This window comes from Arachis ipaensis, chromosome B05 (genome assembly GCF_000816755.2).
Source record: "Arachis ipaensis cultivar K30076 chromosome B05, Araip1.1, whole genome shotgun sequence".
Classification (NCBI taxonomy): Eukaryota; Viridiplantae; Streptophyta; class Magnoliopsida; order Fabales; family Fabaceae; genus Arachis; species Arachis ipaensis.
This window is the reverse complement of record NC_029789.2, coordinates 36939449-36954460: the sequence shown is the minus strand read 5'-3', so window position 1 is coordinate 36954460 and position 15012 is coordinate 36939449. Positions and strand designations below refer to the sequence as shown.

General features: G+C 36.8%; 2 long non-coding RNA genes across 3 annotated transcripts; both read right to left on the bottom strand.

Annotated features, from left to right (window-relative positions):
* LOC110271923 lies at positions 2430 to 6574 on the bottom strand. Of its 2 annotated transcripts, none has more exons than XR_002362784.1 (2): positions 6358 to 6574; positions 2430 to 2663 (listed from the first exon to the last, which is right to left on the bottom strand). It is a non-coding gene; the product is annotated as an uncharacterized LOC110271923 (long non-coding RNA). The 2 variants fall into 2 exon arrangements; XR_002362783.1 differs by lacking the exon at positions 2430 to 2663 and adding an exon at positions 5074 to 5098.
* On the bottom strand, positions 11247 to 13339 carry LOC107641834. The gene is made up of 4 exons (XR_001620451.2): positions 12638 to 13339; positions 12462 to 12557; positions 12239 to 12353; positions 11247 to 11445 (listed from the first exon to the last, which is right to left on the bottom strand). It is a non-coding gene; the product is annotated as an uncharacterized LOC107641834 (long non-coding RNA).

Genomic DNA, 15012 nt, shown 5'->3' with positions numbered 1-15012 from the left:
CCTCACTACTGAATTACAAGTACCATTTATTTCATGTTATTTACCTTTCATAAACAAAACCATTTTTATCATTAATATCCTGACTAAGATTTACAAGATAACCATAGCTTGCTTCAAGCCGGCAATCTCCGTGGAATCGATCCTTACTCACGTAAGATATTACTTGGACGACCCAGTGCACTTGCTGGTTAGTTGTGCGGAGTTGTGAAAAGTGTTATCACAATTTCGTGCACCAAGCAACCCTTTAAAAACGTTGCCTGTAATAAAAAAAAGTGTTGTCTTTGATGAAAGGCAACACTTTCCAACAAAACGCAACGCTTTTTCAGGGGTTGGCTATACGGCCGTTACCTTTGGTCTAAGGCAACGCTTTTGTGTATCAAAGGGAACTCTTTTTATGACAACCTTCAAAAAACGTTGCCTTTTCTATAAAAAAAAAAACAACTCTATGAAAGGGTTGCCTTAGTGCACCCAAAGACAACACTTTAGATAAGACTTTATGGCGACACTTTTTACGAGTTGTATTTTCTAATACATAAAGCAACACTTGTCCAATTATTTTTTAAGTTGCCTTTCATATACCTAAGGCAACACTTGTATAATTTTTTCTGGTTGTTTTTTTATATACCTAAAGCAACACTCCAAAATTTTTTAAGTTGCCTTTTTCATAAACTTAAAGCAACACTTATCTAAGTTTATTTGCAGTTGTCTTTTTCTAATACCTAAAGCAATACCTTATTGAGTTTTTCTTAGATTCTCTTTTTTTATATCTAAAGTAATATATTTTTTATCTTTGTTAAATTTATATGACATTTAAAGGATATATAGCATACACTAACAATATTTAAATATTTAAATATTTAAATTCAATTTAATCAATATATGGAGAATAAGCTAATAATATATATTACATATATATAGAGGTCTTCCAAGTATCAATTAACATACTTGTTAAGTTACCATGTCAAATAAATAATAAACATAAGTAAACAAAATACATGTTTTTCTCATGATGAAATTGAACAAAAAAAAAACTAGTTTTTCCATTTGAAACCAAAAAGACTTTGTGTTTTACCATTGTGCCAACAGTCGTCTTTATCTCTTCCAAAAATATCGAACTCTTCCTGGATTCTCTTTACCAAACACTTTTTGAAATGCATTACTAGGAGTTTCTCCAGCTTCTTGGAGATCATCAAGTTTATCCTATACATAGATAAAGGCGAATCAGATAGAAGCAACTAGCAGGTAGCATCATCACTGATTCATAGATATTCTCAGCACCACATTGGTAGCTTAGTTAGGTTTTAGTGACAGGTGTGTGGCATGGACATGTTCATGCACTAGTATGTATCACCATTTAGCACCACACAATTAACCAATTTTTCATACCAAAATTTTAAACTTTATATAATGTAAATTTTGCTCTGTATGGTGGATTCAATATAATTATAACTTATAAAAGTGTGTTAGTTATTTGTTGGAGGATTCTAAGGCGGGTTATACAGCAAATCCAAACTAATCATAAGAAAAGAAAAGATCCATTCATCAAAAATCAGTTTTGCAATATTTACTACTAATTTTAATTCTCTTATATACTTTTACCATCACATATGACAAGGTCATATCAACAAATCTCTGAGAAAGGAATTAACTTAAAATAATCTCTTAGGATCAAGACTTAAAACACACTAAATACACTAGACTACTATATTGAACGTGATAAAGGAATTAACTTTGCAAAACTAATGTATACATCCAATCCATTAACAATATAAATACATGAAAAGAAAAAACACCACACAAAATAAGTTCACATTGATTACTCACGTCAAAGGAGTTTGAAGCAGGCAATAAGCAAGAAAAATAGCAATCATTCATTGCCCATATACCCCTACAGAGAAACAATTTTGTGGTCATTTAGCATATTGTACAAAGAAGTAAAAATTTAACAAAGCAGCATGATCATCAAATGTCAAATACCAAATCTTTTAACAGAAGTGACAATATCACCAGATGCATATCTTTCTGGATCAAGTGCGCCACTTGCCCAACTGGCACATTTATTCGGCTATACTTCAATGGATAAAATTTTCTTTTGTGCTATTGGCTACCGGCTGACTGAATCTGTGATCATGCCCCTTCTTATTTATTGTTCTGATTATATAAAATAGAAAATTTATTACACAAACAGTCAGTGACACTAATTGTTACTATAAATCACTGGCAATCATTGACACCTAAAGATTTACATCGCATTGAAATGCTCTTGTGGAGCACTTAAGAGAAATTATTCCTCTCCTACACACCTCAACAGTTAAGGTATAGCACATAGAATAGTTTTCTACACTTGATGGTAGTAACTAGTAACTAGCAACTAGCAATTACTAGAGGCAAAAGCGAGCAACAAGACAATGAGTAAAAAAAACTTATTGAAGACAACAATAGATTTTTATTTCAAACTCAATAGTTCAAAATCCTCGAGAAATAGCATCACAATTGGGAAGGATAAAAATCCTAAATTTACAGATATCACCGAATCACCGGCGAGTTACATCTTTTTCTTCATCCCCTGACAATCAGCAATGCAAACGGAGAATTATTGCACAATCATGGAGCATATTCGAGCATCAAAGTCGATAACTCTCCCCCTTCTCCTTTCCTTCCACCTGCAATAAACAAAAGTCTCACGATTCATGCCTATCTCTGAATATGCTAAGAGCAAGAAAAAGGGAAAGGATCAGAGGGGACACCCACTTGGGAACTCTTACAAATAATATTTCAGAAAAAAACAAAAACTTTTTCAAGTAATAATATATATTATATATAACCCTAAGAAAAATGCAAAAAAATTAAAAAAATCCTAAGAAGCAACAATCAGAACCATGAAAAATTCAGAAAAATTGTAATAAAACCCCCTAAAATCAGAATTATCAAAAAGCCCCAAAAATTAAGATTCAATGCATTCAGAAATTCTATTTTCATACTAAAATTTAGAAAATCCCAATCTTCATTCACAATCAATGCATTCAGAAATTTCATTCCATAGTAAAATTCAGAAGCTTTCTTACCAATACGCAGAGGAGGAGGAGGGAGGTTCCAGCTGTGTGTAGTGTCGTCAAAGCTTGCGAAGAGGAGGAGGCGAGACAGGGGAAGAAGAGGAAGAAGGAGGAGGAGAGGGGTTTCTCGAAGATGACCGCGTACTTGCAGCCGAGACAGAAGGAGGAGGAGCTGTGGAGCAGCGCCCTTGGAGGAGAGCACCGCGCCAACGCCCATGGAAGAGAGCAATGCGCCAACGCCTGTGGAGGAGAGCAACATGCTGACGCCCTTGGAGGAGAGCAACGTGCCAACGCCATGGAAGGGAGCACCGCGTCGTCACCATTTGGGGTGGACAGCACTGCGATCGAGAGCTGCAGTCGTCGTGGAGGAGAACCGCGATTGTGGAGGGTTTGTCGATGCCGTTTGGGGTTGGTTTCAAATGTTATGGTTACGGTAGTGAAAACTGATGAAGAAATAAGTGATGAACTGAAGCAATATAATCATGCCTTTTCTTTTTGTTTTTTTAAGTTATTTGATTAGGAAATAATTGGTGGGAAGATGATTAAAAGTTTTTTTCTAAAATTTTTAACTGTGAATAATTTTAGACAACATTTTATAAATGTTATTTATTCAATTTTTTTTATAATCCTTATAAAATGTTGCATTTTTATTTAAAAATGTTGTCTTAACTATTTTATATTGTAACATTTTTTTAGTGTTGCTTTAGATATCAAAGACAACAATTTTTGTGGGTGGCCAAAACTTTTGTTATCTTTACCTTACTCAAAGGCAACTCATAAAAAATGTTATTTTTTTCTATCTAAGGCAACTTTTGTTAATTGTTTCTTCAAATAACCTTAGGCCAAAAATGTTGTAGTGATAAACAAGCTATATGTACATAAACCATCATAAATCAACTTAGGGCTCATTATAATTGAAATTTCACAAGAGTTTCAATGCCTTTTACCTTTTTCAACAGTTTTGGAAGCCAAAACCAGCATCAATCAAATGCTAGAGTGTACCTAAACACCCAAAAAACACAAAATCTCACTAAGCCAAAACCCTAAAAACTCGAAACTTTGAGGAGAATAACAGAAAAGATTTCCTAGTTATCTCTCCAGTTTCTTGCATGAATTTTGTAGAGCTCTTCACAAGGAACGCGTGGCCGCAAACAGTGCGGCGATCGGAGCTCTGTAGCTCAAGATATGAGCTTGTGAAGATGGTGATGAATAGTGACCATGGGGTTTCTCTTCCTCTTCTTCTCAGCTGGTGTGGGTGTTGTCTTTATGTGTGTTATGGCTGATTGGGTTCATTAATGAACCCTTATATATGTTGGGCTTGGGCCCAACTTGGGCCCGGTCCAACCCGTTAGTGTTTTTAGCCCGTTCGGCCCAACTTTGGGCCAAACCTTTATCACTAACACCCAGTTTTCCATTTCTAATATTTTTCTAAGGTCTTGGACTATTTTCACTTTTTCTCGCGCAGCGTCGGGCAGACTTGAACCGGTTCAACCGGTTCGATAGCCAGTTTGCGATTTTTCACGATTTTTCACAGAAAACACATTTTCTAACTCAGAAGGACCCACTAAGTCCAAAAATCATAATTAAATCTCCAAATTCTCACCCTAACTTTCTGAAATTTAATTTGGGCATTTAAATGATTTTATCCGTGAAAAATCCAGTTTGTAACACCCTAACTACCAAAGCTCACGCTTCCGGCTGCACGACTCTGATAGCTCGGACATTACGGCGACACTTATATTATTTAATACTAAAATATGAGCCTGTTTAAAACTTTAAACCGCAATACCGCCCTCAAAAATACTTTTGTTCGATAACGTACATCCATAAATACCATACAACTTACAACAACTCATAAAGAGTACATCCATATATATACATAAATACATATATAAATAACTTTACAAGAATTAACCAATGCAATTCCTATCCTTCTTACAGATTATATCAGGATAAAGGCGAGGGTACAATAAACCATAACTAAAACAATACAGAGCATCACAACAACAATTAAATAAGCTCTTCGTAACTTCTGCGCCCATATCCTGAAAGGGGAAAAATGTAGGGGGGTGAGAACATCATCCTCGAAAGGGTTCTCAGTAAAGGGTTTTTGGGAATTACTGTAATAGGATACGTGAAGAAAAACCGTACCAGTGATTAATAACTGACTTATGCCTCTTTTCAAAAACAACAGTTTACAATAAAAGTAAAGTCGGAAATCTTTTCTGAAAGAAGAACCGTTCAATTTTCAAAAACTCAAAAGCCTTTCAAAACGGTTTATCTATGCGGAACCAAAATAGCCTTTCATATTTTATTCCAAACCAGAAACACAAAACCGAAATCAACCATCAGTTCATCTCATTTCAACCACGGCCCTAGGCCCAAACAATCCAATAACAACCAATCACCACAGTTCAATAGAGTCCCAGTAGCAAACACAAATAAGAAGATGCAAGCACAAACAAACAGTTATTCTCAAACTTGATTACTCAATCGAAAGTCTAGATTCCTTTAAAATCACTAAAAGCTCCTTTTTATATTGAAATCAATATTAGAGTATCATTATTTTCCTTCAGTGATTCAAAGGTACAAATAGTTCCTTTCTAAATAAGCCGAACTCAACGCATAAAGTTCATTAAATAAATTAAGCTTGAAAACATAAATATTCTCTTAATAAATCAAATAATACAATTTCTCAAATCCAATCCTTTTTAAAATAACTTTTTAAACAAGACTAGGATTTTGTAGAAATTTCGGCAGCACCTCCCCTAAAACTTGAACTTTTGCCACCCGGTTCAGGTCCCAACTAAACCGTTTCTCATTCCTTTTCAACAGCTCAAAACCAGAAATCAATTCAAAGCAAGCTAAATCCAACAGTCGCCTCAGTGGCATATCTCAAGGAAACTATTTCGGAAATCAACTCAATATCAACCAATTTAACTCATTTCCAAAGCTTTAAAGAATCGGTTCGGCAACAAATCATTTATCAAAACCAAATCAGTGAAAGCAAACCAGGCTGAATTTCAAAGAGTATTCTATCTTTCACATCATCAAAACAATTGACTCAATTCAAACCAATCCTCAACGGATTAACTCAGATTTCAAATATTTAAAGAATCAGCTTCAAAACATTACATTTCACAAAGCCGCACAACAACTCAGCCAAACCAACATCCATAAACATTCGAGTCAATCAAATAATACATAAGGCCGATACAATCACCAAATACACATTTTCTCACATCAGTATCCATATGTAATAATTCCAACATATAGAAATATAGTTTTTGGAAAGCGCCCCTACCTCAAAACGCAAATCCATAACCCCAAACGTCTCACAGAGTCCTTTTCGCCTCAACTCGAAATCACGGCAGCCAAAACCTCAGCTCTTAGCCACTTTCGCAACAATCTCAACGACTCTAATCGCAACATACAACAATCAGGACTTTACCCCCACGTTACCAAAATTCATATTCATTAACCAACACAACGAAATACTAACGCGAGGCTTTCTGAAATATACTTACCGAAACGAAGAAGGAACGGATGAACCGAACAGTGGCGGTCTCCGAACCGGCTCGGCGGCAGCTTTAATCGTGACCCGCAATAACCATAGTTTGACCCTATGTTACAAAACCTCAGAATCTGTGGCCAAATATAGCAGCATATTGATTTTCAAGAGCTCCGGAATGAAGATGCTTACCGTGAGAAAGGATTAAAGACTGAATCAAACTGCAGAAGTTCCGGTGATGGTTCCGGCAGCCACAACAGCTTCTCCAGCAGCCCTACATGACAGCAGACAACCCCTGTTGCAGCTGGTTGGGCAGTGGCAGCTTCTGACTGCCATAGAAGCTCTGGCGGCCAGAAAAGCGGCACGGCTTCTCCCTCCTTTCACGGTTCCCATGACAGCAACCACCCAGCTCCGGCGATGGCACGTTCACAGCAACAGTGCCCAGGCACGCCAGCGACGACATAAGGCAGCGTCCCTTCCCCTCTTCTGTGCGCCAGCTTCGGTGGGTTAGCAGTGATTGAGGTGCGGCGCGGCTCTCTCTCTTCTCCGTGACACAGCGGCGGAAATAGAGGCAGCAGACCGGCTTCAACAGGGCTCCCCTATCGCGCGCTCTCTCCCTCTATCTGCCATAAGGACGGCGACTGGCTCTGTGGCAAGGACGACGGCGACGCAGTAAGAACGACGGCGCAGCTTCCAGAGACGGCGCCTTCCTCTCCTCGTACGTTCCTCTCTCTCGGTTCTACGTCATCGGTGACAAGGACGGCTCAGTGGCGACGGGCTGAACGGAGGCAGCAACGTGGCTCACCTCCTCTCCTGATCGCAGCTCCGCCCCCTCTTCATTGGTCCGTTTTTCTTCTGCATCCATTTCCCCCTTTACTGCTGCGACTGATTTGAGAAAGGGGGGAAAAGGTTGGTCTCACTGCTGCTGGGTCTGAGAAGAGGGCAGATGGAGTAGAGTTTCGACGGCTAGGTGTGGGAAGGATTAGGGTTTCACTTGTGTCTGTGTCAGGTTTGCTTGTGGGTGAGTGATGATGAGGGTAAAGGAAAGGGGCAGCAGCTGCGGCTGCATGGGTTTGGGGGGCTAGGGTTTTCTTTTTTTCAAAAATTAGGGTTAGGAGCATTTTAGTAATTTCACATAAAATTGGGAATAATATGGTAATTGAAACCCAAATTAAATCCAACACTATTTGTACATAGAAAATACTATTTGCTCATCAACTTTACAAATTATTTTCAATAAAATGCCCAAATCTAAAAATTAGAAATAATATAATTAATTTCTCTATTTTCCAAAATAGCAGTACTAATATTCAAAATATTAGTTACTTAGTCCAAAACATATAAAATCCTTATTATTTCATAACTATCAACTTTATACTTTGAATATAGAAAATAATCCAATAATTATAAAATTGGATAATAATCATAGCTTATCTCAAATCCAATAAATCACAACTTGCCTTAATTATCTTTAATAAAATAATCTCTGAAATTAAGGCTATAAATAACTGTAAGATTTGAGACTTGATCATAATAAGACTTTTCAAAGATTCTGGGTCTTACATTCTACCTACCTTATAAAAATTTTCGCCCTCGAAAATTGATACAAAATGAAAGAAATTCCATAACAGTTCACCCTTGAACACATTTAAGAAAAAGCAAAAATATCTCATAATATAAACATATATACGATTTTCAAATACTTTGATTGTCATATGCATAAGGGTGCAAAGGCAGGGGTGTGATTGCAAAGCAAACGTTACAAGGTAGACTCAATGCAAAAGATAACATGGGTCAATCATGTGATAGTAGGGCAAAGCATCAAAGGCTATAAAACAGGATGGGGTTAAAATGACGTGCTTAACATCCGCACACTAATCTCATATCAACCTCGAAGTTTCAACTTTCTAACTCCATCAAGCACTTTACAATCCCATACTCGATCACAAGCCTGACAACCGCAAACCCGTTCGCAAGGAACAAAACACCCACAACTCTTAACGTTGCACACCTACCGCTTCAACTTTCGTATGCACACATGACGTCTTAAAGAACTAACGCATCGTGCTACTACATATACAGATCGCACGTGATATCAAAACAATTCTCGAGTCTACTCAGAAGGATACCAGATTTAGGAATGAGAGATAAATGTCAACAATAATACTCATAGATTTGAGAGAGTGTATCCAATTTCCAGATAAACAAAGACGCTCAAGCAATTAAGTTTGCTGGAAATAAATCAATTGACAACTTCAAAGATAACCCTTGGATAAAAGAAATTCAATAGGTCCAATAAGAAGAATCAGCACATTAATTTGAACCAAATTCAAATTGAGTCGAGGAAGTATGAAGTTTACAGAAGAGAATATTTCAGACCCAAGACAAAGCTCACAGAACTCAAGAGCACGATTAAAGGTACTTCCGAATACATTGTTCATAAAGGAACCAAAACTTGCGGAAAAACCACTTCGCAGTCTAAAAGAAAGGTTAAGTAATAACATCCTCCAAGAGAGTAACAAAAGCATAATCGTGGCTTTACTCCAATACAATTTCATGTTGAAGTAAATCATGTAGAGTTTTAAAAACTAAATGCACACAAGTTTCGCTAAGAGCTAAAATATTTCCTCAAATATTTTAGAAAGATAATTAGGTGCACAACTTAACCAAAAGTAATTCATAAAACTCGGAAGAGAAATCAAATGCTTGTTCAAAAATTTCCAAAGCCCATATTCAAACAAGCGTGTATAACATTTATAGCAGGGACAAAAGAGGAAGTTAAACTCTCTTTAGAAAAGAAATTCTGAGGTAAAATTTTTGCTTACAATCTGGTAAGGAGACAAGTGGTGCGTTACAAACGAACAGGTTTCCACTAAACAAGGAAGCTTTTCAAAACATCATTTAAAACAGCGTATGCCAAATTTAAATTAACTTCGTCAAAATTGAACAATGGTTTCAATCTAAATCAAACAACAAAAATAAATTCCGTTTAGTATTCTTCCAAAGGGAATTCAAAATTTCTTTAAAAAGTTCAAAACAAGACTCCAAAAGTGTTCTTGAAATCACCATCTTAGAAGAACATTCAAGAAGTTTAAGATGCACTAAAAAGGAGTTAAGCCTTGCAAGAAAGGATCTTAAATTAAAGTAGTTCAAACAAGATCCACTGGACATGAAACATCAAACAAGTTTTAAATTGATCCAAAAGAATACAAAAGTCATAGAAAAAGACAACTCAGTCATTTGTAATTTCTCAATGATAAATCTTTGACTAAAAACTCTTGTAGAGATAATGGGAGAATAAACAATGCACTAACTTGAAACGAATCAAACTGACTCATATACGAATGAGTTTCACAAAAAGAAAAAACCAAGATCAATGGCAATATTCACAAGATGTAAAAGATCAGTCAAAAACAAGGTCAAACATGACATTCATGGAGATGGAAGATTTAATAGAGAATTTAGTCCGTTCATAAGAAGAAAGCTATGAGTCCAACATTTTCAAAAGAACAACAATGGCATAAGCCATGTAGTATGCTAAATCAAACTCAAATCAAAATGAATTGAGTAAAGTTTATCAAACGAAACTCAATCGAGACAAAAGTGGTAAATCCTTTCTTTTCAAAATTTTGAAAAATATCCAAATACATAATCAAATGAAGATGTGCACTGGAGCTATAGTAGAATTACTAGAAAGTCAATTTACCTTTAAAATAAGTGCAATTCCGTAAACCAGTAAAAGTACATGCGAGGTATTAGAGATAAATAGTTATTAAACTGTATAAGAAATCTTCAAAGATTCATATATAGATAAGTACATATCTAATCAACAGCAACTTTATAAAAATCTCAAAATTGGCTTTAATTCACTGTCAAATAAGAGGAACACTGAATTAACAATTTCTCTAAGAATGAACTCGGAACCCGGAGCTAAAATGCACAATGCAGTAGGACAAGTTCAAAGTCATGTCAAAGGATACATGAATCAAGAAGAACTCAAACAGAGAAAGATAGATACAACAGGGAGTTCAACCAAGCATATGCACTTAAGATCAAACAAGAATGATATGGATAGAGGAATAGAGTTGAAAAATCAAACTACTTTTCAAAAAGGACTAGCAAACAAGAACTTCAAGTTAGGTTATAAAAGAACAGGTCGACTCAAACAGAATTCAAGACACACAATTGAATAGCCTCGAGAAATAGTTTCTAGCGTTCCCAAACCCGCGATTCGATTTACTCAAAACTCGTATATCATCTATGATAACCCATCAGTGCTTTCATGTACATAATTCACTAGTATTAAGCCAGCCAAACTTAATACCAAGAATTTTGCAATGCAAGACTAACAGCGTTAATCAATAGACCGTCATGTGCATAAAGCTCTAATTCTCGTCATTCGACAAGACCTAATACATGACAAACGCTCAGAGTATGCAATTGAAGCATAGTCGGTCCATTCCTCAGGCTCTACAGGAAGGACTGCTCTGATACCATAATGTAACACCCTAACTACCAAAGCTCACGCTTCCGGCTGCGCGACTCTGATAGCTCGGACATTACGGCGACACTTATATTATTTAATACTAAAATATGAGCCTGTTTAAAACTTTAAACCGCAATACCGCCCTCAAAAATACTTTCGTTCGATAACGTACATCCATAAATACCATACAACTTACAACAACTCATAAAGAGTACATCCATATATATACATAAATACATATATAAATAACTTTACAAGAATTAACCAATGCAATTCCTATCCTTCTTACAGATTATATCAAGATAAAGGCGAGGGTACAATAAACCATAACTAAAACAATACAGAGCATCACAACAACAATTAAATAAGCTCTTCGTAACTTCTGCGCCCATATCCTGAAAGGGGAAAAATGTAGGGGGGTGAGAACATCATCCTCGAAAGGGTTCTCAGTAAAGGGTTTTTGGGAATTACTGTAATAGGATTCGTGAAGATAAACCGTACCAGTGATTAATAACTGACTTATGCCTCTTTTCAAAAACAACGGTTTACAATAAAAGTAAAGTCGGAAATCTTTTCTGAAAGGAGAACCGTTCAATTTTCAAAAACTCAAAAGCCTTTCAAAACGGTTTATCTATGCGGAACCAAAATAGCCTTTCATATTTTATTCCAAACCAGAAACACAAAACCGAAATCAACCATCAGTTCAACTCATTTCAACCACGGCCCTCAAAAATCAATTCAAAATCAAGCTAAATCCAACAGTCGCCTCATTGGCATAACTCAAGGAAACCGTTTCAAAATCAAATCAATATCGACCAATTTAACTCATTTCCAAAGCTTTAAAGAATCGGTTCAGCAACAAATCATTTATCAAAACCAAATCAGTGAAAGCAAACCAGGCTGAATTTCAAAGAGTATTCTATCTTTCACATCATCAAAACAATTGACTCAATTCAAACCAATCCTCAACGGATTAACTCAGATTTCAAATATTTAAAGAATCAGCTTCAAAACATTACATTTCACAAAGCCGCACAACAACTCAGCCAAACCAACATCCATAAACATTCGAGTCAATCAAATAATACATAAGGCCGATACAATCACCAAATACACATTTTCTCACATCAGTATCCATATGTAATACTACCAACATATAGAAATATAGTTTTTGGAAAGCGCCCCTACCTCAAAACGCAAATCCATAACCCCAAACGTCTCACAGAGTCCTTTTCGCCTCAACTCGAAATCACAGCAGCCAAAACCTCAGCTCTTAGCCACTTTCGCAACAATCTCAACGACTCTAATCGCAACATACAACAATCAGGACTTTACCCCCACGTTACCAAAATTCATATTCATTAACCAACACAACGAAATACTAACGCGAGGCTTTCCGAAACATACTTACCGAAACGAAGAAGGAACGGATGAACCGAACAGCGGCGGTCTCCGAACCGGCTCGGCGGCAGCTTTAATCGTGACCCGCAATAACCATAGCTTGACCCTATGTTACAAAACCTCAGAATCTGTGGCCAAATATAGCAGCATATTGATTTTCAAGAGCTCCGGAATGAAGATGCTTACCGTGAGAAAGGATTAAAGACTGAATCAAACTGCAGAAGTTCCAGTGATGGTTCCGGCAGCCACAACAGCTTCTCCAGCAGCCCTACATGACAGCAGACAACCCCTGTTGCAGCTGGTTGGGCAGTGGCAGCTTCTGACTGCCATAGAAGCTCTGGCGGCCAGAAAAGCGGCACGGCTTCTCCCTCCTTTCACGGTTCCCATGACAGCAACCACCCAGCTCCGGCGATGGCACGTTCGCAGCAACAGTGCCCAGGCACGCCAGCGACGACACAAGGCAGCGTCCCTTCCCCTCTTCTGTGCGCCAGCTTCGGTGGGTTAGCAGTGATTGAGGTGCGGCGCGGCTCTCTCTCTTCTCCGTGACACAGCGGCGGAAATAGAGGCAGCAGACCGGCTTCAACAGGGCTCCCCTATCGCGCGCTCTCTCCCTCTATCTGCCATAAGGACGGCGACTGGCTCTGTGGCAAGGACGACGGCGACGCAGTAAGAACGACGGCGCAGCTTCCAGAGACGGCGCCTTCCTCTCCTCGTACGTTCCTCTCTCTCGGTTCTACGTCATCGGCGACAAGGACGGCTCAGTGGCGACGGGCTGAACGGAGGCAGCAACGTGGCTCACCTCCTCTCCTGATTGCAGCTCCGCCCCCTCTTCATTGGTCCGTTTTTCTTCTGCATGCATTTCCCCCTTTACTGCTGCGACTGATTTGAGAAATTTTCCAAAATAGCAGTACTAATATTCAAAATATTAGTTACTTAGTCCAAAACATATAAAATCCTTATTATTTCATAACTATCAACTTTATACTTTGAATATAGAAAATAATCCAATAATTATAAAATTGGATAATAATCATAGCTTATCTCAAATCCAATAAATCACAACTTGCCTTAATTATCTTTAATAAAATAATCTCTGAAATTAAGGCTATAAATAACTGTAGGATTTGAGACTTGATCATAATAAGACTTTTCAAAGATTTTGGGTCTTACACAGTTCTTACAGCCCCCCCCCCTTGACCCCTCTTGATTTCTGCATGTAATAGTCTCAGAAATGAGTTGGATTTGGGCCTGGGAAGCTCAGAAATTGCCCCCAGCGAATTGCCTTTAATGAGGTCACGTGCCGCTTGCCACGTGTACGCGTCAGTCACGCGTACGCGTCAGTCACGCGTACGCGTCATCTTGCAATTCTCCACTGACGCGTACACGTCATCTTGCAATTCTCCTTGTCATGCGTACGCATCATGTCACGCATACGCGTCATTGACAAATGACCTTTTCACGCGCGCGCGTCGACTTGAAATCTCCACAAGCTCATTTCTTCCTGAATTCTCCACTTGCATGCTTTTCTCTTCACTCCTTTGATCCATTCCTGCCTTATATATATCCTGAAATCACTAACACACATATCAAGGCATCGAATGGAATCAAGGTGAATTAAATTTAGCAAATAAAGGCCTAAAAAGCACGTTTTTAACCATTAAGCACAATTAGGAGAAAGTCATAAAACCATGCCATTTCATTGAATAAATATGAGAAAAGTTTATAAAATTTCCTAAATTGAGCACAAGATAAACCCCAAAAATGGGGTTTATCAATGAGTAAGTGAGTAGAAGTAGATATTGATGGTACCGTGAGAATTACAGTGTATGATATAGTTCTTGATTCTTGTATTGCACATGAACTAAGATAAGCAAATCCTTGTGATGTTATACTCTTCCCACTAATTCCGTTAAGAAATAAAGAAAGTTTAATCGATTGTGTTATATTTTCAATCAATTTTTTGACATCATTCTTTTTTACTATTCGATTGGTGTCTAATAAACTGATTGAAATTAACAACAAACATGATTTTTCTAATTTTTATGGATGTAACGGATTGAGAGAAATGAAACTCGTTGATTCACAATGTCAAAATATTTATGGAGGTCACGATTAATGAAAGATTTATTTTGTTATTTTTAATTATTAATAAACATAAATGATGAACAATAAAATAATAATTATAAAATAAAAAATAAATTTTAAAATTAAATAATAAATAAAAAATTAATTTATATATAAAATTAAATAAAAACTATTTAATAATTATTAAAAAAATTAAAAAAAATACTAAAACCATTTAATTGTCAAACGTGATAGGTCCTTTGCTTAGTTAGTATAATTCTAACGTGTAAAGTTTATGAAAGATGGCGGTTAAATTATTCATATTATGTATATCATTCATCATGTACCATACTTTATCTTATAGATACATAGCCATTGATTCACTCATCCTATTGTCCATCACTTGATTTGAATTTTTTTTGTCCTTTTCATTTGTTTTTTTTTTCCTGTCTCTTATTCTTTATTTTTCATATATGTTGAATCTTTGAATTTTTTTT